Raw genomic sequence first — 25,282 nt, forward strand, 5'->3', positions numbered from 1 at the left:
TAAGAGAGAAACAGCCTTGGAGCGAGGCATGTGCTTCACTAATGTTCCTTTATTTTGTCCTCTGACTTCTGAGTCAGCTCCATCGCTTTGGGCCACAGAGCCCACATCCCTCTCCTTTATTTCCACACTCCCACTTTCTCTTATTTTCTCATTCCTTTCCTTCCTTTTTCTCCTCCTCTTTTTCTCTGATCTCTTTTTTCTCTTCAAGGAATGAGGTCTTGAGTAAAGAGTTAATCTAGATTCTCCCAGTAAAGATGCCCCCACCCCCTTTCCTTCTCCCTCATACCTTAATGGCTAAAAGTGGATGATAATAGCATTTGACAGCAATTCAAATTCTTCCATGTTAACAGCTTATCCCAGCAGGAAAGACTCGATTAAGAGATACTTGGTAGAAAAATTACAACACAATTTCATAGCACCTTCAGTCTTTCCTAAGATTTCCTGATTTCAATGGTCAGAACGACATTAATCCCCTGAATTTTAACATTTTAACAATGATCTTTTGTGGTTTACAAGGAAATGTTTATGCTCACTTATGTTTGGCAGATTTTGTCTTCTCGCATTGTGCAGAGACAGATCACTTGGCTCACAGGGGAAAAAACCCACATAAAAGCCTCAATAAAACTAGATGAGTGATCAGAAATCACTGTAGACGTGTTCGTGCTTTACATTAAACTTAAAGCATCAACAGAAGTAAGTAAGCGTCATTCTTTGGGCCACATTTGTTTTCTGCTCTTAAAGGTATCATACTTAATTAAAAAGTCTTTTGAGGGGGTGAATCATGAGCAGAGGTATTTTTTTAAAACCTCGCAGGTGATTCTAATGTGCAGAGTAGAGAAATATTGTTTACAAGGAAGTGAGAAGGCACCTGAGATTCTGCCTTGAATTTCTAAGGACAAAACAGAGCCCCTCTCCTAGCCTTGCCAGTCCCTTTAAATCTCACCATTCTGTTTTTATTACTTTTTCATAGCATTAACTAACATTGAAATTACCTTTCTATACTTGTGTGCTGTTTGAGTGTGGTCACTCTCCTCTCTCAGGAGCGTAAGCTCTTGTGGACCTAGAACAATATTTGGTACAGGGTAGTTACTCTATTATATATTTGTCAAATAAATGAATTTAAATCCATTAAACATCAGCTTTCTCTTTCTTCAATGAGCAAAATCCTACCTACCCTGCTAGACTGCTAGGATGATTCAATGAAATCATGTCCACGTAAATTAATGTGGATAATGTAAAAAGCTAAGAAATGGTATTCTTATTACTACAAAATACTATCCAACCCCAAATGTTTCCCCAAATAGCTCCCAGCTAGAAATTTCCAATATTAGATTCCTTTATCTGGCTTTTGGCTGACTATTGTTAAAATGTAAATTGCTTACTTTGGTGGAATAAGATTAACTAAAGTTTTGTCACTTAGCAACCATCAGCAACTCTAAAACATAAAACAAATTAATTTTGAATTAAACTGAAAATTGAGGAAGGTTCTGTACTATTCAGGCAGGGCACCCCTAGTTAGTAAGAAATGGCTAGAGGTACAGAGGAGGATAGAAACGGAGCAGGATGTGGAAGACACGTGCCGGGTGGGACCAGAAAGGGGAGAGAGAAGTATGTGAATAATAAACTTTGTTGCCCCTGCACTAGGAAGACCTTGGGTCAACTCCTGTCAAAAAGGTGGAGCCGTCATGCTTGTAGTCAATGTTAAACACCTCTCGAGCCAGACAACCATCATACACAGTTGGCCCTCCATGTCCATGGATTCAATCAATCACGGATTTGATCTTCCACCGGTTGAATCCATGGATGCGGAGGTCAACTGTAAGGGACTTGAGTACCCATGGACTTTGGTATCTGCAGGGAGTTCTGGAACTAGTGGACCATAGATACAGAGGGATGATTGTATTTTATCATTTAATCCTTAGGACAACTCTTGATGGTATTCTTATCTTGATATCATAAAAGGGAAAATGATAGCTCAAAGATGTTAGTTTTGAGGGAAGCAACACAGTATAGTGGCAAGAACACTGATTTGTAGAGATGCAGGCAGAGTTAGAAGCCCAGCTCCAACACGTACCAGCCATGGGACCTCAGGCAAGTTACTTACATCCTCACACCCCTCATAACCAATTATCTTCTAACACATAGAAGAGTCTTTCTTGTTTTTGTAATTTATATAAAAAGAATCATACAACGTATAACCTTTTGTATCTGGCTTCTTCCACTAAACTTTGTGAGATTCATTCATGCTATTGTACATAGAGAAAACTCCTTTATTCTCATGGTTGTATGATATTTCATATGTAAAAGTACCACAATAAATATATCCAATCTACTGTTGATCCACATTTGAGTAGTTCCTAGATTTAAGCCATTACTCATAATACTGCTATCAAGTTTCCAGTAGTGCTTTTTGGCCAACATGTGTACACACTTTTGTTTGGTATATGCCTACAAATGGAATTTCTGCCTCATAAGGTATAAATATAGTTTAGAATATAGTGTAAAGCAGAAGGCAGTTGTATAATAAATACTCCCATCAGTAGAATATGGGGATTCTACTTTTTTGCCTTTTTCATTGAAATGACTCTGGAGGGTTTTAGTTTGCATTTCCTTGAACTTATTTACTGAGTATCTGCATATCTTCTGTAAAGTACCACCACAATTTAAACTTAGGTTTTTCTAAGGTCAAAAGTCTGTGCTCTCTCTCCTCATCTTTTTTGGGTTTTGTTTTAAGTAACTGCCTCCTTCCAGAGCTTTTCAGAGAATGATAAGTCCTAATTTAGAAACCAAGGGCATTTACTATTTTTATTTTGTATTCATTTTTTTTTCTTTTGTAATTTAGAGAATTTATCCTCTCGTAATGGAGGGGAGAAAGGAGGTCTTTCATAAAAGACATTTTTGCACCTTCTTTTATTGTCATTCAGAGTGGAATTTAAAAATTATCTTGGCTCTGCAGGCCAGCTCAGCGCTCAGAGGAGGAGGAAGGGAAGACAATAAGGAAAGCTGACCTACTTTTGGAGGCTCCATGACACCGTTTTTAGCGATTGCAAGGTGCTTTCATGACATTTGTATCTGAAACTGAGCCAGGTGTGTGTGGGGGGAAGAAGGTTCGTGTATGTGTGAGAATAATGACAGTACAGAGTGTCTGTGAGTATTTCACAGAAGAATGCACAACTATAGCTTGGGATTTTGTTTTACTTTCACTGTTAACACACACAGGTACACGTAAATTTCTTGCACTTCTTCTAAAGCCTTTTGCAGGGAAACTAAATAGGGAAAAGCTACTCTTAAAAGATATATCTCTTGTATAACACTTAATTTGTTCCTGTTTTTCTTTATATTTATGAGAGCGCACAGGAATACCACTGGATTCCGTTAGAGAACTTGATTTTACAAACAACAGCATTAATATCACCCAGGATAGAGCTCCTACATATTTATTCTCACCCTCAAAAGCCCTTTTTTTTGCCTTCAAGTAGAACACTAAACTGTTCTTCATTCTCATAAAAGAGTTTCAGGTAATAAATGTATATTCTTGGCTTATGTTCAAATAACATACTTTTTTTCCTCTTGAATTTGAAAGAAACTTCTTCCTCTAGAATCCTCCTGAAATATAAATTACTTTAAATCTTTTTTTTTTTTCAGCTGGGCAAAGAGTAGAGAGATACATTTTGAATCATCCATGCCAATCTGAACATTGCTGAAGACAAAATATACTTTAATAGTTCCAACTATATGCATTCAGACCTGTTCTGACCACTTCTTGTCTTTTTTTCCCTCTAACAAATTCTTAGCTTGAAAAACAAAGAGACTTTTGATAACTGAAACAAGTTTTTGTAACATGCTTTCTGGTTTGGGTATATGTATAAAGAATTGAAGCTATGACCAGTGGGCTGGGTTGTAGGTTAAAGGATGTATTAACAATTGGAGAGACTGTCTTCAAAATGGCATGGGTAGTTGAGAGACTATTAAACAAACATTACTCTATTAGTAATTCACAAGCAGCAAAGAGAATTTCTGTTGTTCCTAGCAGTTGGTATTCAGGCCACTATTCATGGTAAGTGGCCAGCCCCAAAATAATCCCTGTTTCCAGGGAGTTCACAACATGACATTGGACCTGGAGCCACTTTTGACATAGATTTTCATGAACTACTTAAACCATTTGCCCTGTTGCCAAGGGTGATAATTAATGCAGGAAGATGCTGACTTTTTTGCTTCAAAAGTTTGATCGTATTATATCCTTACTACAGACTGACCTGCTGTTTTGCTGATTCTGGAATTTTTCTCTACATTGTGTTTCTAGAGAGAGAAAGGATAATGCCTTAGCTTAAATTCTTGTGACATTTCTCTGAATCAGCAATTATACTGAAATTTATTTGTTCTTTCAATTAGTATTTAAATACCAATTATAAACTGAGCATGGAATTAAGCCCTGGGCAAACAGTGTTCTATAAAATAGACATGAACTATGGGTTCATGGAGTTCACAGACCACTGGAGGTGAAGGACGTGGCAACAAATATGTAAATTATCAGATGTGTATTTTATCAGAACTTTAGAGCTTTAAAGGAAATACACTGCATGCAATGATAATGAATAATACTAAATACTAAGTTAGAGTGGTCAGGGAAGGGCTTTCTGAGTTTGTAGAAGCAACAAGAAGCATATCTAGTGGGAGCACAGAGTCCAAAGGGAAAAGAATAAGCTGAAAAATGGAAATTTATCATAAGGTGATAACTGGATAATTGTACAAAGATAACTGCATGGAGTTATTTATCATGGGTCTATTTATCATACTGAAAACTGGAAAAATATCCTACATGTCTAAAAATAATGGAATTGTTAAATAAATTAAGGTTCATGCTTTGGTTCTGAACATAGATTGAGAACAGAACTGTCCAGGCTCAAACTGAGGTTTGACCACTTAGTAGCTGTGTGACCTTGAGCAAATTACATATCTTCTCTGTACTTTAGTTATCTGTAAAATGAAGATAATTACAATCTAAAACAGGGTTGTTTTGTATGGAGATTCCTCAAAAGGCTAAAAATAGAGTTACCATATGATCTAGCAATCCCACTCCTAGGCATATATCCAGAAGGAACTTTAATTTGAAAAGATGCATGCACCCCAATGTTCATAGTAGCACTATTTACAATAGCCAAGACATGGAAACAACCTAAATGTCCATTGATAGATGACTGGATAAAGAAGCTGTGGTACATTTACACAATGGAAAACTACTCAGCCATAAAAAAGAATAAAATAACACCATTTGCAGCAACATGGGTGGACCTGGAGATCATTATTCTAAGTGAAGTAAGCCAGAAAGAGAAAGAAAAATACTATATGATATCACTTATATGTGGAATCTAAAAAAAAGGCAAATGAACTTATTTACAAAACAGAAACAGACTCATAGACATAGAAAACAAACTTATGGTTACCAGGGGGAAGGGAGTGGGAAGGGATAAATTGGGAGTTCGAGATTTGCAGATACTAACTGCTATATATAAAACAGATAAACAACAAGTTCATACTGTATCACACAGGGAACTATATTCAATATCTTGTAGTAACTTATACTGAAAAAGAATATAAAAATGAATATATGCATGTATATGTATGATTAAACTATTATGCTGTACACCAGAAACTGATACATCTAAAACTGACTATATTTCAATTAAAAAATTAAAATAGATCTGTTTCAAAATTTACATGAGTTAATACATAAGTAAAAGACTTAGAAAAGTATTTTTGCATGTTAAGGACTATTATCATCACCTACATTTATTGACTGAGAAATTTGCCCATCATGAAGTTTAAAATGTAGGTTACATAGCTATACAAATAGCATATTTAATATATATTTTAAAAATATCTTTGCATAAAAAGGATGGAACATAATAGAGAATATTAATGGTGGTTATGTTTGGATAATCTTTACTTTCTTTTTTATTTTCAGTATTATTTGTATTGCATTTCTACAATTAGCCTGTATTACTTTTATAATCAAGTAAACTAATAAAACAAATTCTATTTTATAAAAATACACTTTTATATTTGTATTTTCAAAATCTTTCAGTGATGTGTGATCTAACTTACATGTGGAATTTTTAAAAGTAAAGCAACAACAGCAAAAAAAAAACCCAGGCTCATAGATACAGAGAACAGATCGGTGGTTGCCACGAGGAGGGAGTGGAAGGTGGATGAAATGAGTGAAGGGGTCAAAAGGTACAAACTTCCAGTTATAAAACAAATAAATCCTGGGGGCTGAAATTTGCTAAGAGGAAATAACTTAAATTTTCTCACTAATAAAAGATAAATATGTGAGGTGATGGATAGGTTAACTAGATGGGGGGAGTTTTATCATAACGTATTTTTTAAGAAGTCTTTTTCGCATGTGCTACGCTGAACATTTTGCTGGAAACTGGGGATATAGTGATAAATATGATGACATTTCTCCTTATAAATAGCTTACAATCTAGTTGAGACAAATGGAAAAGAAATAGGCATAGTAACTTTAGTTCTACAGGTGCCAAAAGTGGTCCAAAATGTCTGAAAGGCTTCATGGAGGAGGTGACTCATCAGGTGTGTCTGGAAGAACGCAGGGACAAATGGAGTGGTTTAGGGCGGGCGGCACAGTGTTCTAAGCAGATGTAGCCATGTTTGGACAGCAAGGTGAGTGTGGGGACCCACAGGGACTTCCATCTAGCTGCAGCTTCAGGGAGAGGGAACAAGTGAGACTGCAGAGGTTGGAGGTGGGAGGTGCCGTCCTGGAAGGATTTCTCCACCACGCCAGGGAGTTTGAACTTGATCCTAAAGACAATGGGTACATATCTACTTTTACTTTAACCTGAGCACCCAACCCCAACACCACGTGGCCTTTCTCCTGCCTTCTGAAACAGCCTACACTCTATGCAGTATGTATCTCTCCAAATAAACCTACCTTTACTCAACAACAACAACAAAAAATAAAATAAAAAATAAAGACAATGAAAGGGGAGCCAATGAGGGACTTTAAGGAAGTACAGTATGATGATGGTATAAGAGGTGTGTTCACATAAGCTATTAAAAAAAATGATGTAGGTTTCCAGAAGAAATTCAACATTCTTTGATTTCTAGTGCTAGGAATCATCTCCTTCATCTAAGACATAGGAGTCAAGCCTGGCCAAGCGAGGTCTGCTTTTTTTTTTCCTATTACAGAGGGGATGGGGGTGGGGGGACGGGAAGAAAACTGATTCCTGTTACAGAGTCCATGTGATACTTGGAAGCTCCCTGAATGCTAATTTGGCACGGCAGTTTGGAAGAATGCTAATGCAATTCACTTTGGCATGACTGATGAGCTGTTCATACCTTGTTTACTAAGATTTGAAAAAAAAAAAAAAAGATTTGAAAGGCTCCCTGCGCAGTCATGATCTTTCTCTTAAAAACAGATGGTAAAGTCTATATAGTATTGCAATTTCTATCAAAATCTTCTAAAGCTGCCTTATTTAAATAATTTAGAAAGTATTTAAGTAGAAAAACGGCTTTCTTTTTAAATAATGCCACAGTACAGATGCACTTAAATTCATACCAGAACATGATTTGTAGCCTCAAAAATCCTTTCACGGAAATCTCAATTTGCTCTTAATAAAGAGCCGTTGCACACTCATGGTGTTCTTTTTCCAATGGCTATAGAACACTTCTGACTTGATCCATCAAAAATTGATGGGTAAACCTCTATAATATTTTCATGGATTTGTGTAACATTAGCTGTATGCTCCTGACAGTATCATAGAAGGAAAAATAAGTTGATTGAGAACAAATGGAACTGAGAACGCCTAGCATTACATGGGACTCCTTTGGGAAATGTATCCCTTTCATGGAACAAGATTCCCTGAGTTGAGGCATTGAGAATGGGGGTTCTTCCACAGTTAATGGACAGACAAGTTCTGAGGCAAAGAATTAACCAAAACAAGAAGAGAAGAAAGCCAACATCATGACCCATGAACTGACTGAAATTAAGAATCTGAAAAGGCCTATTAAATCTTACCCAGCCTCTCTAGACTGCACTGAAGTTCTTTCTTATAGCATATCTACCTTGCTGTTTTATTTAATTTGTTTTTCAATTATTCAGCCTTCAAGGTCTCCTGATCTCTTATAGGAACACATTCTGACTTAATCAACTTAGCTTATGGGAAACAATTACTAGATATTGCATCTCAGGATGCTTAGTAAATAATTATGTTTGAATGGGTGGAAAGATAGAATGTCAACAAATAATGATGATAAACTTCTTGAGTAATTTTCAATTCAATGTAAGTAACTCTAAATTGGCAAACCATATGACCAAGGTAATCAAAAAAAAAAAAAAAAAAAAGGACTATACTGCCAACATTCTATTATCCTGTAAATAATCAACTTGTGGATTAGAGGAGTTTGGCATAAATGTTAAAATGTACCTCATGCATGTAAAAGATCAAGGAAAATATAGGTACAACATTAAGAGGTAAATGAAATCGTTTAATGTATAATATATCCTATTTAATTTTAATACACTGCTAGTTCTTCCTCACTAAACACACATTATTAATCAGACATATCATACCATTATGATCCTTTTAGAATTTAAGAAATTGGACAGAATGTAAATACCGTTGCTTACACAACCCAAGAGTGGTGAAGCTCACTGGTAATATTTCTATTTCAGTCTGTTGTTGAGTCTGTAGTAACTTCCAGGGAAATGCAGATCAGATTTTTGCAGAGCTAAAGGAACCCTTCTGGAAGGGCTGCTTGTTCTTTTCCATTTCCTAATACCACTCAACATGACAAGTGTTTTAGTAATGAGGATGGAATTCTATGGAAACAATCAAGCCAACTTATAAACATTCAAAGAAGCTATAACTTGTTTCACTGCATTTTAGCCTTCTAGAATTATTGATCAGTAGAACAAAGCTTTACCCTAAACCTCAACGCTAACTCTGTGCTGAAAATGGCTTCTCTAGGGAAGATCAAAATGCTCAAGGTCAGGAGGCTCCCTGGGACTCATGACCCTAGAGGCTTCGATTCTATCTCCAGAAAACGAATGCAATGCCCTGAATAGAAAAGCACCATTCTCCTAACCGTCAGTGAGCCCAAATTGCTCCCTTAAAAGATTTGCTCACAGTCTTTCAAATACAACTTAATATTGGATGAACATGTGGCACTAATGAAAGTATATTTTTCTTTAGCAGCAGAGTTTTATTGCTCATCTTACAGCCTGACCCCATAGATGATGGATGATCTTGCTCCTACAACTGCAAATACTTGTTGAATTCTTAAATGGTGTGTTAGGACACATTGTTCTAGGTGGAATTCATAATCTAGTTCTTAATAGAGACTCTGGGTAATGACCAAAAAGATTCTTGCTAGTGAGATGTCACAGACATTAAATGAGCAATTTCTAATAATTGTTCACATTACATACACAGAGGACTCTTGACATAATACAGAAAATGGTACAATTATAAAACTCATTTCAGCTACACTGATTGCTTTTGAGCACCTCTGACGTACCAGCTTTCTGATAAGCACCAGGAATTGGGAGATGGGTAAGACATGGCCAATTTTTGGAGGTGCTTAAAGTCTAGTCTCCTGAAGGTTAAGCAGAAATTCATCTGAAGATTAAGGGAGTGAGGGGAGGGGGGAACACATGGAAGTAGACAGAGGGGTTAGCAAGTGTGCAATTGTAGGTACTGTGGGAAATGACAATAGTTTACTGAGGCTGTAGAGAAGCTGTAGCCTGTGGGAGGTCATTGGAAGATAAGTCTGTATAGGTAAGGAGGAACCAGTTACTGAAAGGCCTGGTAAAGCCACGTGAAAAAAAATGGATGTTATCCAGAAAATAAGGGAGAGCCACTGAAGGAATTTTTAAGCACGGAAGTGACAACATGGAATCAAACTCAGCGAAGAAATGATAAAACATTCAAACCATTTGTTTTCTGCAACTATGCCAAGGGCTGAATAAATGGTTTCTCTGTTGACCCAAACAACAGAAATAGCCTCAAAACCAGGTACTTCTTTCAGGTTAAAGGTATATTGGCTAAAGTTGAATAGGGGTCCATAGCTAAGGGACCCCAAATACTTCATGCTTCATTGCTACTCAACAGAACTTCTGCAGCACAAATAAAAGACAAAGTCTGTGGCATACCCACCCCCTCCCAGTATTCTCTTTTCTTTTCCCATTGTTGGGAGTTTGCCTGAGAATGTTTCATGTAATTGTTCTGCAGTGCTTTTGCTTTCCAACGTCACCTAACCAGATTAGCTCTGATGAGAAGGCTGTTATGTTAGCATTTATGATTGGGGCATGGTGTCCATAAACATTCTTTCAAAGTGAAACCTAGTTCTGAGTGCACCAATCAGTCTTGGAGAAGATTATTGCGGGTAATATTCTTATTCCAGTCTCCAAAAAAAAAAAAAAATCAGTTAGTATGGACATAACACCATTTCCAGAAAAATCTGTGACATTGTCAAAGATTTTTAAATGTTTCATCACAAGGACACAGACACTCTCTTCAGAGACCAGGAAATATATTTTTTTTAAATGTTGATTGTTGAGAAAACAGTTTTATATATTCAGTTTGTCGACCCCCTGTTAGCTGCATAAGAATAGGCCTTGGGCCTAGAACACTCTTACCAAAAATTAAAAGTCCTCATATTCAGTGTTTTGTAACAATTAGAAATTAGAAATAACAACATTTCTAATTTCTTCTATAGCAGAAAAAGTAAAAAGTCCTCAAAGTCTGTGCTGGACTTATAACCTGTGTGGGAGTATCTTTCTCTGTTTCAGATTCAATGTGTACTCCTTTGTTCTGCTTGAGTGTTTGTGTCATGGCACCTGGCCAACCCCACGGCTGTATCTGTCCCTTGCAGGGAGGTGATGGGGTCTTCTTCTCTGTGTCACAACTGGGGTGCATGCAGGCACCCTGGGTAACTGATGCCCACTACTGAAGCTGGTCTTGCTCTGTCTCTTCTCTATGTGAGTAAAACTCTGTTCTATCCAGTGCTTGACATCACTGTGTTTTCCATGGCGACTCCAATACCAAGATGCAGTGGGCAAAAGTGTTTGGACTTCTACTCTTGATAGTAGGCAACATATGCCAATGTCTCAACACTGATGATATGCTAAAATTTTTAAAATTACTTTTAGGCAATAAAATAGCCATTATTCAATATCAAGTGAGATTACTACAGAGTTTGGCTAAGGGTCTGAGGATCTACGTCATAAATGGGCCATCACTCCTCACCAGGTTCCAGAGGAAATTTATGTACATGTAATCTCTAAACTCCAATGCAGAACTCTCCAGTGAACTGGGAGAGGCCCCATGCAGAACCACTATGGCCTAAACAAGGTAGACTGAATAGACCATGAGCCAGAGCAGACTGAGGGGGCCTTGGGCCTGAGCCCAAATCTCAGATGTCACCATACCACTGCAGACACGCTCAACCGGAACCAGCCCAAGAGTTCAAAGAAGAAGACTGAGGAAACATTTTCTGAAATGCCTACAGCAGATTAATCCAGAGAAACTGTGGTAAATCTTCTGAGGCTGGGGCATTGGGAACATCCCTGAAATAGTATGTCAAAAAGAAATACAGAGAGAAGACCAGGCTTCTTCTAGGAGGAAGTCAGCCATCTCCACCCTGGTCACATGGGAACAAAATCAAGAGGGAGCAGGAGAAAACCAAAGGAAAAGACAGAACTAGCTCCTTCTCCCTAGCGAGCTATGAGGAAGTCCACGTACAGAGAGACTGACCCTCCTTCGACCCCTTCCTTCTCTGCCCAAGTCAGTGAAACATTCCCTCTTATAGCTCAACCAAGAAAATATCCTTGAGCATGTCTGCCGGCTGGTAGAGTAAAATGCCTTGATCTTAATCCAATTTTATTAAAAAGGATCAGATGTAAGTGTGTAGCAGTGTGTGAAAAGGAATGAGGGATTTCTAAGTTCCTCCCACTAAAAACCCTCAAATTGCAGTAACATCGTATTTCCTTGTCTCTAAGACTAATCTTCACACTATGAACAACAGTGATTTGGAGGGAGCGCAAGTCTTACTGTAATGTGTATCTTTTATGTTGCTTTTAAAAAATGTATTTATTTATTTAAAAACCTATTTTTAAATTGAAGTATAGTTAGTTTACAATGTTGTGTTAGTTTCAGGTATACAGCAAAGTGATTCAGTTATACATATTTTTTGAGAATCTCTTATTAAGTTAATAGTGCAACTCTAAACCATTGGAATCTTTGAATTGTGGAAATGGTGTAACATATGAGAGTACAGAAATACAGTCTAGTTTCTCAGCCTCAAATAACTCTCATTTAAAATTTGAAATCTTTGCTTTATAACTTTAGTCTTTTCATGCAAGTGTTATTAAAGTAATGGTTCTGAAGAGCAGGAGTGTGTCAGCTTGTGTTGTCAACTCAACATCACTTCCATCTTTGGGGAGAAGCCTGGGACCCACACTGGGATCCTTTGCCCCCTAGGTTCCAATTTGAATAATGCCAATGGGAATCCCTTGCAAGAAATCTGGAGCACAGAGGAGGAGCAGCCTTCATTCTCCAGCAGCAGCCAGATGAACACTGACAGATGCCTACGGAAGATTTTGCCTGGGGCTTATTAGGTGAGCACTGGTGAGTCACTTGGGAATTGTAGGTAGTTAAGATCGTCAGCAACAGCATCTCTGTGTTTCCTTCACTTTCAGAGTTCCTGAAAATCAGCAGCATTTCCTCCTCTGACCTTTGCTTCTGCAGCCCTTCCAATAGTTGTATCAGCTTCTAATTCCCTATATTACATTCTTTCTTTGTTGGAAGTAGAGTGACTGAAAACAAATGACAATCACATTCTTCTTTTCCCTATGTAATGCCTCTCTGCCTTTAGCTATCAAAATTTTTAAAAACAGTTAGGGAGTTGTCTTTTTTTGGAGGCTGTTTCTGTGTTGCAGAAGATTATAGGAAGAATGAGGACTATTCTTTGGCTTTATTTAGTTCCCTTACCTCATCTAATTATCTTTACTTACATTTATACTTCATGCTCCTGTCTTTAGATATCTTCACTATCACACATGGCTGCATATTATAGTACCAATAGCAGTTAACATCTCTCTTGTTCTTAATACTTTTTAATTTATGTTTACATATATTAGCTCATATGATTTTCACAATACTTTTATATCTCTATTGGAATGACATTTTATCTTCCTACTTTATAGGTGGGAAATTTGGGACCCAGAGAAGTTAACTAATTTATTTAAGGTCACACAGAAAATCAGGGAATGTGCTCGAAGCAGAATCCAAGATTTCTGACTACTGCTTTTCCAAAATGTCTGACAGTATTCTCCTAGCTTCCTAAGTAAGATGGCAACTCTCTGCGCATAACCCTCCCGACTGGGGAAAATTTCCAACAGTATAAGCCCCAAGACATCTGAGTTTACCATGTTTCTTTTCTGTGAATAGTCCTTGTCAATTCTTCAACTTTCATTCTTCAAATTTATAAAACAAGCTCAATGGGTAACTGCGAAATCATTGGGAGGCAGCTCCATGATTGTTATTTGGCATCTAACATATTTGGTATACTAGAAAAGTACAGTAATAATGAGAGTGACAATATATCATTATCTCTGACAGCCTTTCACTGGCCAATGCCAATTAGTCAGTGGTTGAATATCTACTGAGTGGGTTTTCATAACAGAGGAACTCCCAGGATTCTGATTGTACTATTTGGCAATGTTACTTGAAGGGTGCCCAGCTGCGAATTAGAGGGCCACACATGTTTGCTTCCTCAAAGATAAGCTTTTCAGAATAAAGATAAACAAAACTGAACAATGTTGAGAGTAACAGATATATTTAACATATAAATAAATGTAAAATTTGGATAGCTTTCAGGATTATTTTCTTTACTCATATGAATAAATATAGCCAAGATTCCACTAAGAGAAATGTACATTTTTCATCTCAGAAATGGCACTGATTTTTGTTAATTAATTCAACATTTCCACCTACAGATAGTAAATTTTAAATAGAAAAAAATAAGAAAACATATATAATCTGCAAGACAAATGGAATATTTGTAGCAAGCTCTTAATGCAAAGATAAAGATGCTGAAAATCTGTGAGAACAGTGTTGACTAAAGATATGGATGTATGTGTATTCATTTACATGTATATCATATCTAAGTGAATGAAAATTTGGCTTTCTTCTTACATTAAAATATGCTTCTAACTTTTGAAGTTTTATTTTTAAACTAGACTTGTGTATAACTGCAATGACAAAATCACCTTGAGAGCAGAACACCTGACTAGTTAAGTTTAGATGAACAAGCACTCAGGAAGCCTGTACTATAGGCACACTCCACTTCACAGATACTGTGTGTTTTACAAACTGAAGGCTTGTGACAATGTGATGTTGAGCAAGTCCACCTGCACTATTTTCTAATGGCATTTGTTTACTTGTACCTCTGTGTCACATTTTGGTCATTCTTGCAATATTTCAAACTTTTTCATTACATTTGTTACAATGATCTGTGAACAGTGACCTTGATGCTACTATTATAATTGTTTTGGGGCACCATGAACCACACCCATGTGATGGCAAACTTAATCTATAAATGTGTGTTCTGACCACTCTACTAATTGGCTGTCCTCCCTCCCTTGACACCCTGCCATCTCTCTCCTTCTCCTCCAGCCTCCCTGTTTCCTGAGATACAACAATACTGAAATTAGGTCAGTTAATAACCCTACAACATCCTCTAAGTGTTCAAGTGAAAGGAAGAGTTACACATCTCTTACTTTAAATCAAAAGCTAGGTATGATTAACCTTAGTGAGAAAGGCATGTCAAAAGCTGAATTAGGCTGAAAGCTTGGCCTCCTGCACCAAACAGCCAGGTTGTGAATGCAAAGGAAAAGTTCTTGAAGGAAATTATAAGTGTTACTCCAGTGAACACACAGATGGTAAGAAAGCGAAACAGCCTTATTGCTGATATGGATAAAGTTTTAATGATCTAGCTAGAAGATCAGGTTAACGCCAACATTCCCTAAAGCCAAAGCCTAATCCAGAGCAAGGCCCTAACTCTCTTCAATTATATGAAGGCTGAGAGAGGTGAGGAAACTGCAGAACAGTTTGAAGCTAGCAGAGGCTGATTCATTTGGTTTAAGGAGGACACCATCTCTACAACATCAAAGAACAAAGTGAAGCAGCAAGTAATGGTGTAGAAGCTGCAGTAAGTTATCCAGGAGATCTAGCTGGGATCATTAATGAAGGTGGCTACACTGAACAACAGATTTTCAGTGTAGATGAAACAGTCTTATATTGGAAGAAGAAGCCATCTAGTATTTTCATAGCAAGAGAGGAGAAGTCAACGCCTGACTTCAAACCTTCAAAGAACAGACGGACTCTCTTGTTAGGGGCTAATGCAGCCTTTAAGTTGAAGCCAATGCTCATTTACCTTCCTGAAAATCCTTACAGGCCCTTAAGAACTATGCTAAATCTACTCTGCCTGTGTTCTATAAATGGAGCAAGCCTGGATGACCGCACATCTGTTAACAAGATGGTTTACTGAATATTTTAAGCCCACTGTTGAGACATACTGCTCAAAAAACCAGATTCCACTCAAAATACTGCTGCCCACTAACAATGCACCTGGTCACCCAAGAGCTCTGATGGAGATGTGCAATGAGACTGCTGTTGTTTCCATGCTTGGTAAGACAACATTCATTCTGCAGCCCATGGATCAAGGGTCATTTCAACTTTCAAGTCTTTTTTTTAAGAAATTATTTCTTTATTGCCACAGTCATACAAAAAGTTTAATATATCTGGGTGGGTAAAAGAAAGCCACAGTGTATACAAAGAAAGTTGGAGGAAGTTAAAAAATATATGGCTTTACTGCTTGAAGAGCAGTGACCGATTGTTTCCTCAGTTTAACTACCGGGGCGATCGAAATTGTGAGTTTGAAGCTCTTGGAAGTCCTCTGGGAATGGATCAAGTCTTTTTCTTTAAGAATTGCATGTTGTAAGGCTATAAAAACTGCCATAGATAGTTATTCTTCTGATGGATCCAAGCAAAGTAGATCAAAACCTTTTGAAAAGGATTCAACATTCTAGATGCCATTAAGAGCATCTATGACTCATAAAAAGAGGTCAAAATATCAACGTCAGCAAGAATTTGGAAGAAGTTGATTCCAATCCTCATGGGTGACTTTGAGGATTTGAGGACTTGAGGGGAGAAAGTAACTACCGATGTGGTGGAAACAGCAAGAGAACTAGAAGTGGAGCCTGAAGCCATGACTGAATTTTGCAATCCTGTGATAAAACTTTCACGGATGAGGAGTTACTTCTATGGGTGTACAAAGAAAGAGTGGTTCCTGAGATGTAACCTACTCCTGGTAAAGATGCTGTGAATATTGTTGAAGTAACAACAAATTACTTAGAATATTTCATAAATTTAATAAAGGTGTGGTAGAGTATGAGAGGACTGACACCAATTTTTGAAAGAAGTTCTGCTGTGGGTAAAATGCTATCAAACAGCACTGCATACTCCAGAGAAACCATTTGTGAAAGGAAGAGCCAATCTATGTGGCAAACTTCTCTGTTGCCACAGCCACCCCAGCCTACAGCAACCGTCACCCCGATCAGTCAGCAGCCATCAACACTGAAGCAAGACCCACCAGCAAAAAGATTACAACTCGCTGAAGGCTCAGATGATGGTTAGTAATTTTTAGGAATAAAATACTTTAAAATTAATCTATGCACATTGTTTTTTAGACATATTATTGCACACTTAATAGAATAAACATAATACACTGTAGTGTAAACATAACTCTAACGTGCCCCGGGAAACCAAAAATTCATGTGACTTGCTTTATTTCAGTCGTCTGGATGGGAGCACAGGATCTTGAAGGTTTGCCTGTGTGTGTTACCCACTGCCCAACATGTTATTACTGTTAACATGTAAAGTCCTCCAGCATCAGAAGGACTGAATGCAAACTCTAGCTCTGTCACTCAGTGGCTGGGGAACAATAATGTATTTGAGTAATTTCTTGCAAATCCTTAGTTTTCATATCTGCAAACCTCATTTTTTAAGGATTATATTAAATGAAATGGGTATTGAAATTATTTAGCAGAGGCTTACAGTTCATCAAGACTCATTTCTCTCAGTTTTCTCTAAATCTCACAATAAATCAAATACTTTGCCCAAAGTCTTCAAAACTAGCAGCTGCCCTGCTTCCCCTTCCTCCTAATTCCTCAAACCTCAACTGGTCTGTGGTGTCTACATAAATGTCATCAGGCAGAAGAAGCAGAACTTTTTCCATTTAGGAAACAGACTTTCCTATACTATAATGTAAAAGTCTCTTCTAGTTCTTTAGTTCTGTCAAGCTTTAGAATCCTTAAAGTGATGTTACATAAAAAAGATTGTGCTTTACTTTCTGAATCCATTTCCCTGGAGATGCTCTCTGAGTGCACAGGGAAGAGGTCTGAACAACCAGAAAATTAGGAATAGCATATATGAGATACCTAACTAGACATGGAGTCTGTGACTTCCCAATGAAGTGCAGAGAGGCACACTGGGTGGCAGGGGACCACCAAATTGAGGTTGACTTCCACTTGGGGTCTCTCCTGATTACCACTGTGGCTACTAACCGAAGTCCGTGACTATAGGGCAGTGGTCTCCTTCTGTTCTATACCCCAAGCATGAGAGACAGGCTCAAAAAAGGATAGGTTGCTACTGCTGTGTAGCTTGCTTGTTTGGTTTTGCTGTGTGGAGTGAGGCGCTCTTTAAAGGTGGCAAACACATGCATGAATTCACTAGAGGTCATCTCCTTGAAAATAATAACATTAACAGTGAGTTTTAAGTATACATGCCTTATTATGTTGTGTAAAAGCACTATTTGTTTATGCATATGCTGCTCGCAACCTAGTATTTCTCTAATGCCCCATACTTTGGGTCTTATCATTTATTGCACTAATATAACAACAATGATGATAACAATAATGAACACAGCCCTGGATTTGTCCTCCTGGGAACTCCTACATTTGGAATTCTGACTACTCTTGATGGCTGAAGGGCAAGATGTTCTTGAATGAAGGAGAGGGAAAGTATCACTCTTTTTTTTTAAAGGAAAAAGAACCAAGTAAAAAATAGAGGCATGTTCAGTTGGCAGTGAAGGGATACATTTGCCTTAAAAAGCAGCACTCTGCCAAGTTTTTGGCTTCTGCTTGTTGTTGTTTAAAAGGTAAACACAATTAAGAAAGAAAATAGCAAGTCTTTAAAAGCACAGCTGAATATTTATGTTTTCCCTCAGAGACTTCTGGGCTCGTTTCTGAGGATCTTTCTTTGCTACTGAACACTGTAATAGTTAAAAGCCACCAAAATAACTCTGCTGCACCATTCTGTCTTGGGAGGAGGGGAACACGTTCATTTCATAATGTCCATCCCTTTCAGATTGTGTTGTAACTCCTCAAAGTTTGAACACCAGCATTACAATTTTCTCTCCCATTGCTGAAAACAAAAGCACTTTTATTCTGAAAATTCCATGTTATCAAGTCTTACTAGGCAGTTGGGTACAGCTCTCTGATACCATCTTAATTGCTTTACCCTAGATAAGCAACTACACTGATGACAGGACCCCCAAATGAGTTAATAAACCATTTGGGCTTGCTCACTCCTGAACTATCTGAATTTGCCTTGCCAGAGAGGCAACTCCAGCCCTTGCCTGTATGTCTGCAAGATTTCTAAAAATCTCTTGGTCTACTGCAAGGCTGCTAATTCATTTGATTCTTGGGTTTTGGGGGGTTATCTTCCCTAATTTCATATCCATATGGAGCCACAGTTACAGCTAATTTGAATAAAGTTGTGTCTGAATCAAAACTCACTGTGTGTGACAACTTACTTCAAATCCAGGACAATACAGAAAGGGAAAACAACAGAGAGGCAAGTTAATGAATAGCATCCAGCTCTGCTCTGAACACCAGTCAGACTTATTAACCAGATCACTTCCCCTGGCTGCCATCACGTGAGAGCCCCTACCATTCAAGGAAACAGTCTCTCTGGGAGACCACTGCAGCTTGTATAATTGCCTATCACAGACTACTTATAAAAAAATCTTCTTAAGATTTGGAACCCCCTTTAGGACACCTGGAAGGTTGTCTGAAGAGGTAGTTCCCAGCTCTCTGAATATCCCATAACTTGAAGCATAAAGACAATTACTTGGAAATCAAAATCCTTGCATATTATCCTTGCTCTAGTAGAAATACCGGAAGGCAGGGAGAGTTGCAGGCCTCCTCGGGTGGCTGCTTTCCTATGGCTAGGTAAACATCCAGCTGGAACAAGCTGAGGCAGTGTTCACAAGCACAAGCATGGGGAACATATGGGTGGTCTCTCATGCTTACACGTGACCAACACACACACACACAGGCAAAGACAACCCACCACCTGCACACTGTCCATGAGGGATCCAGCAATCTCTGCACTGGCCTCCTTATCCCTATGCTTTTCTAACCATTGCTCTGCCTTTTACTCTGTGCTTTGCTCGTATCACTTCCCAGATTAAAACATTCAATGGTTTCATGTTGTACAAAATAAACTTCAAAGCCTATCACTTAAAAACTCCCTCAGTACAGTGCTGACTGTAACCTACAGAATAATGCCCCATCCCCAAAAGGTGCCCAGATCCTGTCCCTCAGAACCCATGAGTATGTTATTTTACCTGGCAAAAGGAACCTTGCAGATGTGTTTACGTTAGTGTAGAGATGAGGAGATAATTTTGGATATTCTAGTGGGCCCAATATAATCACAGGGCCCTTATTAAAGGAAGGCAGGAGGGTCAGAGTCAGAGGAGGAGATGTGATGACGTAAGCAGAGGTTGGAATAATATGCTCTGAAGATGAAGGATAGGGCCATAAGCCAAGAAATGCAAGCAACTTCTAGAAGCTGGAAAAGACAAGGAGACAGATTCGCCTCTAGAGCCTCCAGAAGGAACGCCTCTCTGCTGACACCTTGATTTTAGCCATAGACCTACTTTGGACTTCCGACCTACAGCACTGTTAGATAGTATGTCCGTGTTACCAGAAGTCACCAGTTCTGTGGTAGTTTGTTGAAGCCGCAATAGGAAACAAGCACATTCAGTCTTCTACTCGCTCTCTTCTCATCTTCCTGAATCCTTGGGTAAAGCCATGGTTTACCAGCCAGGAGGTTTTACAGTCTGATCCTGCAGATCCTACTCATCTTCCAGGAGTGTCTTCAATCCCACCCCTTTTCTGACCAAGTGATTCCAGCTTTCTCTGGACATCTGTGGTAATTTTTCTGAGACCACCTTAGATGTCTTCTTACTCATAGGGAGTATTGTAACATTTCTACTGCTGCTTTGAACTAAGTTTTAACTTTCTGTGATTACATTTTTGTCCTCCTCCCCCATTGAATTTCAGGCACGCTGAGGATAGGGTTTGTGTCGTCTGACTTTTTGTTTTACACACAATCCCCAGCTTGGTATTGTACACAAAGAAAAGCACTAAATAGGTACTTAATGGGCTGTCTGTTGTAAACTGAGACATATTAAATAATGCTGTAAGAAGTTGTACTTATAAAATGTCCCAATGGCCCCTCTTGCAAGCAACTCCATAGGATTAAACCTGGCAGTGGGTTTTCACAAAGGCTCTCTTGACTTCTGCAACGGCAGTATGGAATGACTCAATAGGGCTGTGATTATTGGTCAATAATGGAAAATAAAGAAATAGGTGAAAGTGGTATAAAGATAAAATGAAGGAAATAGTAGTAGACCTAGAGGGGGCACTAAAATCCCCAAAAGCACTTTCCTAGGAAACATGACAGGCTCCAGTGCAGGTGTAACACGATAAAAATAGATTTATGCCTTACATTTTAGAGCTTTTAATGAGGCACATGTGGCCTGTGTGCTCTACGCTCCGTTCACTGAGAACATTTCCTACTAAGGTTAGAGGGGAGAGTATAACTTTGCTATTATTTTTTTCAACCAAACCTCTACAATAAGCTGAAATCTACATGTGACAACCTTTTCCAAAGAACTGCAGTAAAAATGACGGGATCTGTTTGTACCAGGGGCCTGCACATCAGCAGTTAGCCCAAGTTCTGGAGACAAACAGCCTCTGTTAAAATTCTAACTCTACCTCCCAGTGATTCAGTGACCTTTCAAGTCTTTCTGGCTTTAGTACCTCATCTCAACAGTGGGATAGTAGGAATACCTTCCTCATTTGGCTGCAGGGAGATTAGATGAGATACAGTATGTGAAGTGATCAGTGGAAATCCTGGCACATCATGAGTCTTTGGGAAAGATTACTTGTCATTATCGTTCAATCTGAAAATCTGCTTGGGTCACTTCTACAAGCTTCTGGAGCACAAACCAAATGAATCTGTTTGGAGATTAATGGAGAAGGAACAGCTACTCCATAGGCGGAACTGGTATCGAGAAGAGAAGAATTGACTGCCAAGATGAAGTTCATGTTTTAAGTACACACCTCAAGGCAAGGTCAGGTCTATCAGTATTTCCAAATCCATTCCATCCTTGTCACTATCATTTCCATAAGTTCACCTGCTGCTTGTGAACATGAAACCACTCACCTTTTCTGCTAACTAGTTGGAAGCCATGTACTTTTTACGCTGCATAACTCCAACATCATTGTCTCAACCACAGTGTAAGGTAGGCATCACTCCCCCCACTTTACAGATACAGAAATGTGCCTCAGTGAAAGAAGCCAGACAACAAGCAATACATATGATTTGATCCTATACGTATAAAGCCTTTAAAAAAGAAGGTACAACACTAACCTGTGGTGTTAGAAGTGAAGAGAGTGGTTACTTTAGAAAGGAGAGAGGGGAAATGATTGGAGGTGGTCTAAGAGGGGATTCTGGTAGGCTGACAATGCTCACGTTGTGGTTTGGCTGGTAGCTACACAAATTTCTTTTTGTGATAATTCACTGACCTGTATATTGACATTTTGTGCATTTTGTGTACCAACTAAAATGCTTACAAAAATGAGGTTCTGAAGGGTTAAATAACCTGTCCATGTTCACATGGAAAATATGTGGAAGAGTACAAATTCACACCCCTGTTTCTCAGACTGGGCACCAAAATCTACAGTCTTCCCTAAGGTCTGCTGCCTCTAAAGGGAGTGAATAAAAAAATGACTCATTTGTATCAATAGTAGTCCATGCTTCGGTCTAGAAAGTTTTGTCTGGGGTCAGAAAGAAATGTTTTAAAGTAAAATTATCTTATTGCTTTTTAGCTAATGAAGAACAATTATGACATTTAAGATCCTATTATTTCTATATTGTTTCCTGACAAAATGTGCTTTATCTGGCAGTGTCTTTTCTGGTTTAGAAAGCTTTCTAACTCCAATTTTAAATGTCACAAGTGCTTTGTTGGCAAATCAGTGAATACAAATCAATTTAATGCAATGATTTCTCAAAGGAAGGTGAAATTTCTGTTCACCTAGAGTTGCCACTCTGAAGTGGTATATCCTGCCTAGGTATTTGTCATTATTATTGTTATTCTTGTTATTTATCTCAATTATGATTTTATATATTTTTTCCTTGTTTTTTGTCTGTCTTTCCTGCTAGACCTTAAACCTTAGGAGGACAGAATGTATACCCAGTACCTGGAACAGAGAACATGTTCAAAGAAGAGGGTTTGAGTGAATGAATGAGTCCTTAAATTAATGAATGAGTTAACAGAGAGGAGACAATGACATGAATTTTAAAACAATGAGGCATTTTGACAAATGACAGAAGTGCATTTCTGAAGTCAAGGCCAAATCTCCCTATTATTGCTACTTTTTCTCTGTGGTTCCTAATTACTTTCTGCTTTTTGTTCTTTAAATTGAAATATAGTTGACATACAATATTATGTTAGTTTCAGGTATATTACATAGTGATTTGACATTTACATATATTATGATCACCATGATAAGACTAGTTACTATCTGTCCCCATACAAAATTATAATATTGACCATGTTCCTTATGCTGTATATTACATCCCTGTGGCTTATTTATTTTAACTACAGGTCTATACCTCATGATCCTCTTCACCTATTTCACCCAACTCCACCCCCCCTCCTCTCTGGCAACCACCCATTTGTTCTCTGTATGTGTGAGTTTATTTTTATTGTGTGTTGTTTTTTAGATTCCACATATAAGTGAGATTATGTGCTATTTGTCTTTCTCTGACTTACTTCACTTAGCAGAGTACCCTGTAGGTCCATCCATGTTGTTGCAAATGGCAAGATTTCATTCTTTTTAATGGCTTAGTAATATTCCATACTATGTATATGTATATATTTACACATCTTCTTTATCCATTCATTCATGATGGGCACTTAGGTTGCTTCTATAACTCTCATTCTGCTTTATTTATCCACATGACTAATCTGGAGAGCAAGTATTACATTCCACTTCCTGTGTAGTTAGTACAGTCCAGGCCCTGTGCATGGGGTGGGAATAATCTGGTTAAGGGGCTCACAGATAAAGTCCTAGTTATATCTGAACTGATGTGAATTATTATCAATTACTACCAGCTGAAGTCAGAGCCACAGGTATAATTCTTACCCTTAGCTAATTTTTATAAATCACAACTTGGATTTGAGTAATGATACTATAATTTGGCATAAGTTTTGAAATAAATCATCTTTTGTGTTTCAAAGATTCTGCTTAGGTAGCTAGTTGTATTTTAGCAAATCATGAGAATTTTCAAAATGAAACTTTTTCTGACTTTCTTACTGTATGAAGCAATAGAAATTCACATCAATCTTTATTTCTCTGCCTAATTTTAATTTTCTCTCTGTGACAGAATGAGCACCACATTTAGTTTGTGGTTGTTCTTAAGGTAGTATACTAACTAGTAAACTAGTATCTGTCACAGTCTCTTTGTACCTACACACCACTGTGGCTGATTTTACTCTTCTAGTTCTCTAAGTCACTCATCCTCCCCCACCTAACTCCAGCTTCTGCAGGGATAGCTACAGAGTCACACCCTCAAGCTATCCTTTTTTTTTTTTTTTTTTTTTCCTTTTCAAATTCACAGTAGAAGCAGCTTGAGGGCATTTTCCTTCAGCACAGGTAACACTTCAACTGGTGCATTAGTCAGAGGGCCAAAGGATGGTCCTGTTGCAAGAGCAGCACTAAGCATGTTTAGGACATTTTAAACTGAGTAAACACTGTACTTTGATTTCACAACTTCAATAAAAGGATCCCCCAGTAATAAATAATGAATTAAATTTCAGTTAGGAAGGTTGTACTTCATCATTTTTTAAAAAAGTGACTCTGAATAGAAACACACAGATTTCAATCTCACTGAGAAGTGTTAAAAGTTAAAAACAACTAAGGACTCACACAGGGAGGAGAGTCATTTTTTGCCGTTGTGTTTTTAAAAAAAGATATATGAGAAATTTAAATTTAAATCCATGTCCAAATTTAGAAGATTCAAACTTAGTATCTGTTTTGGGTAAATAAAATTTTTGTAATTGTGAACTCAGGATTGGATCACAAAGAAAAAAGAAAAAAAAGAAAGAAAGAAAGAGTATCTCCTTGTGAAATTCTTCTGGAACTCTAACGAGGAAATGTTGTCTTTTCTTTTAAAACTGTGGTTTTCTCACAAATTTCAGTCTGTTCCTATTCAGCTCCATCAAATGTGGGACATTTTAATTCCACATAATTCCAGTTTCTTAGAGACGACTCTGAAGCCCCAGTTCCTTGGGGACAATCAGTGCTGAGACAGGTCAGAGAACAGAGGGACCCCTGTGGGCCAGATGGGAGGGAGGCTTGGGAAGAGTCTGTGAAAGAGAGAAACCTTGAGTGGGATTTGAGCGCCTTGAATTTGGATGGTAAGACATATTCTAAAAAATATTTTTATTTAAAAAAATATTCAAGTGGGCAAAGCCCATGGGTAGAATGAGAAGCTAAAATTAGATACATGTTCTGACCCAAAGAAACTCTGGGTTTACTTTGTGAACTTGCACTATAGTTGTACAAAATAATGTGAGTGATTGTGCCAATTTATGCCAGTATACAGAAGACTTTCATTTATATTAGTATCTCTCAATGTGTGTTCTATGGAAGTTACAGATGTTAACAGATAAACTCTGAATGAAGAGGTATGGTCAAAATACTGGGGAAACTCCTGAGTTAAACAAGGTTCAACCATTTCCTTTTTAGCCTTAAATACTTCTCAGCATCATTTCAATGTGGATGTACACCGAGACCCTTTAAGAGGAGAATACAGTCAGGGTTTTTCAAATTTGTTTTAAC

General features: G+C 37.9%; 1 protein-coding gene and 1 pseudogene across 1 annotated transcript in view; one reads left to right on the forward strand and one right to left on the reverse strand.

Annotated features, from left to right (window-relative positions):
• TRPM3 (transient receptor potential cation channel subfamily M member 3) overlaps positions 1-25,282 on the reverse strand; it is a 466,869-nt gene that overhangs the window by 309,895 nt on the left and 131,692 nt on the right.
• LOC116663343 lies at positions 1,686-16,703 on the forward strand (annotated as a pseudogene).

This window comes from Camelus ferus, chromosome 4 (genome assembly GCF_009834535.1).
Source record: "Camelus ferus isolate YT-003-E chromosome 4, BCGSAC_Cfer_1.0, whole genome shotgun sequence".
NCBI classification, from domain to species: Eukaryota; Metazoa; Chordata; class Mammalia; order Artiodactyla; family Camelidae; genus Camelus; species Camelus ferus.